We start from the raw sequence: 4,021 nt of genomic DNA on the forward strand, positions 1-4,021 counted from the left end.
ATCAGCTTTTTGCATCAGGTGGCCAAAGTACTGGAGTTTCAGCTTCAGCATCAGTCCTTACAATGAACACCCAGGACTGATCTCCTGTAGGATGGACTGGTTGGATCTCCTTGCAGTCCAAGGGACTCTCAAGAGTCTTCTCCAACATTACAGTTCAAAAGCATCAATTCTTCAGTGCTCAGCTTTCTTTACAATCCAACTCTCATATCCATACATGACCACTGGAAAAACCACAGCTTTGACTAAGTGGACCTTTGTTGGCAAAGTAATGTCTCTGCTTTTTAATATGCTATCTAGGTTGGTCATAACTTTCCTTCCAAGGAGTAAGTGTCTTTTAATTTCATGGCTGCAGTCACCATCTGCAGTGATTTTGGAGACCCCCAAAATAAAGTCAGCCACTGTTTCCCCATCTATTTGCCATGAAGTGATGGGACTGGATGCCACGATCTTAGTTTTCTTAATGTTGAGCTGTAAGCCAACTTTTTCACTCTCCTCTTTCACTTTCATCAAGAACTCTTTAGTTCTTCGCTTTCTGCCATAAGGGTGGTGTCATCTGCATATCTGAGGTTATTGACATTTTCCCCAGCAATCTTGATTCCAGTTTGTGCTTCCTCCAGCCCAGCATTTCTCATGATGTACTCTGCATATAAGTTAAATAAGCAGGGTGACAATATACAGCCTTGATGTACTCCTTTTCCTATGTGGAACCAGTCTGTTGTTCCATGTCCAGTTCTAACTGCTACCTCCTGACCTGCATATAGATTTCTCAAGAGGCAGGTCAAGTGGTCTGGTATTCCCATCTCTTTCAGAATTTTCCACAGTTTATTGTGATCCACACAGTCAAAGGCTTTGGCATAGTCAATAAAGCAGAAATAGATGTTTTTCTGGAACTCCCTTGCTTTTTCGATGATCCAGCAGATGTTGGTGATTTGATCTCTGATTTGTCTGTCTATTCTAAAACCAGCTTGAACATCTGGAAGTTCACGGTTCACGTATTGCTGAAGCCTGGCTTGCAGAATTTTGAGCATTACTTTGCTAGCATGTGAGATGAGTGCAACTGTGCGGTAGTTTGAGCATTCTTTGACATTGCCTTTCTTTGGGATTGGAATGAAAACTGACCTTTTCCAGTCCTGTGGCCACTGCTGAGTTTTCCAAATTTGCTGACATATTGAGTGCAGTACTTTCACAGCATCGTCTTTTAGGATTTGAAATAGCTCAACTGGAATTCCATCACCTCTACTAGCTTTGCTTGTAGTGACGCTTCCTAAGGCCCACTTGACTTCATATTCCACGATGTCTGGCTGTAGGTGAGTGATCACACCATCGTCGTTATCTGGGTCGTGAAGATCTTTTTTTTAGGTTTATAATACTTTTCACACAAATAAAACACAAGCACAAAAAATAAAGAAAACATTTACAATCTTACAGTACCTTGTAAGGTACAGTAGTACAGTGCAACAGCTGACAGACGGGCTGGCATTGAGTGAAGAGGCGAGAAGAGTACTGACTGGAGGATGGAGACAGGTGGGAGATGGCAGAGCTGAAGGACTGTCAGCAATAGGAGCAAGCTGCAATTCCAGTCACACACGACATTGATGGTGCAGGCTCCGGTTACTTGCTGGATTCAATTCTGTCTACGAGTTTATGAAGATGATTGAGTGATATCTGGGTAGTAGCTCTTTTTTCCTCATCATAGATGACATGGTAGCCCTGGACTTCATTCTGAACAGCTCCTGCCACCTTGGTGCACCGTTGTACTTTAGGGTCCTCAAATAAAGAAGTTCCCCTTGCCGTTTTCCACATCATGAATCTCTTCTGTTCTTCAGTTACTTCTTCCTCTTGTCTCTCTTCGTCCTTTCTCTGGGCCTCCAATTCCAACATATCTTCATTAGTAAGCCCCTTGTGTTCCACAGTAAGGAATTCAGTGAAGTCGTCTGCTTACAGATTTAGCTTGAAATAAAGATGCTGTAGTACTGTGTTCTATTCAGTACTGTAAGGTACACAGAAGCATGACCACTTATAGAGGATGCTCACATGTAGCAATCGATGCCAGAAACGTGAGCTAACTTATATGATTGGACATGTAAGCACATGTTCGCATCTTTGAAAGTTTGCAACTTGAAGGTTTGTATGTAGGGGACCTATGTACATCCAAAATATTCAGAACATACTGGCTATTACTACTTTACTAGTTAAAATACTTATGTCTGCTCTAGGGCATGGAGTATAGGGTCTAGAAACCTCTGGCTGTTGCAGTCATTATGGTTTCCCCTCGTTAATGTTGTCCACACTGTAACGCGTGATCTTTGAAAAATGAAAATCTGACCATGTATGGCTTTGACGTAAAGCTTTGAAGGTTTTCTAGGACTTTGAAGAAAGACTTACTAGGCTTGAATGCTTTTTCTTTTACCTATTTCTCAAATTTAACTCCTTATTAACTCATTGTTTAACTTCTATTTCTCCAACTTAACTCCTTTCATTTTGTATTTTCCAGGCAGACAGATTTTTCAGTGCCATTAAGGTTCTCTGTATGCAATGCCTTCTGCCTTAAATATCTTCTTTCTCCCCCCACCCCCACCCCCCTGCACTTCACTATGTCAGTTCATACTGATGTTCCAGTCCGTGTCGAAGGTAAAGTCTTCTCTGATCTCCTAGTCTAGATTACAAGCCACAGTTTGGAGCACTCTGTACTCTTCTTTCATAACCACTCATTACAGTTTCTAACTATGTCTTTGTGTGGCTACTATATCATAAGCCCCATGAGGACAGGGATAAGCCTATCTTGTTAGCCGTTATAGTCCCCGGGCCTAGCATAGTACTGAACGCGTACTAGGTTGTTGCTGCTGGTACTGTATTGTCGCTAAGTCTTGTCCAACTCTTTGGGACCCCATGGACTGTAACCTGCCAGGTTCCTCTCTCCATGGGATTTCCCAGGCAAGAATACCGGAGTGGGTTGCCATTCCCTTCTCCCAGGCATCTTCGCGACCCAGGAATTGAACCTGAATCACCCAGTAAACTCCTTTGGCAGGCCGACTGTTAACCACTGAGCCACTTGGGAAATCCACATACTAGGTACCCAATCCCTCTCAAAATTCTTTTAAATGAATTAGGGTTATGTTAGACAAGAGGTCAGTACCACTGCCCATAGACAGATCTAGCCCAATACCCCTTTTTGCATGGCTAGCAAGCCAAGAATGGTTTTTATATTTTTCAGTGATTGGGACAAAATAAGGAGAATGATACACCTTGATACATGAAAATTGAATAAAATTCCATTTCAGTGTCCATAAATAAAGTTTTATTGAAACACAGCTCTGCATATTCATTTATGTATTCTCTGTGGCCACTTTTGTGATACAGGAAGAGTTGAGTAGTTGTGACAGAGCCCATATAGCCTGCAAAGCCAAAAATATTTACTGTCTGGCCCTTTACAGAAAAAGTTTGCTAACCCTTTTAAACAACAGTAATTTTGGGCTCTGGGGCACTTTGTGTTCATAAACACCTGCAGGTGGCTTTTCTCAATTGTTAACAGTTTGCTTCTGTTGGCTGAAACAAGTGATCTATTTATTTTGCTTAGTGGGAAGGATTATTTAAAGAGACTTTCCTTTGTCCTTTGTTTTTTTCTGCTTTTCTGTCAACAGACAGAACCCCCAAGGCAGTTAGTCATATGGTAAACTCCTTTGCCAGTGGTATGATGGCATAACTGTTTCCCTCCAACTCACAATTTCCCAATTTTCTAGATAAACTATTAATTCCTTTCCCAAATGAGAAAATAAGTTGATAGGTGGTAGTAATGAATTTAAATACAGTGCCTACATTTTCCCATCAATTTTCCTTCAACTCATAAACTGGGAATGGATTAAAAAATGTTTTCTGTTTTCTCATAAAGTGACTATATTCCCTTCCAGTTGCAAATTCATACTTAACAGAGCAACACTTTAAAATACATGTTAAAATCTAATGAGGTTTTAAGATAGTTGCCAAGTGATTTCACCATAGTACTGGATGACCATCCCAACAG

This window comes from Muntiacus reevesi, chromosome 22 (assembly GCF_963930625.1).
Source record: "Muntiacus reevesi chromosome 22, mMunRee1.1, whole genome shotgun sequence".
In the NCBI taxonomy this organism is placed as follows: domain Eukaryota; kingdom Metazoa; phylum Chordata; class Mammalia; order Artiodactyla; family Cervidae; genus Muntiacus; species Muntiacus reevesi.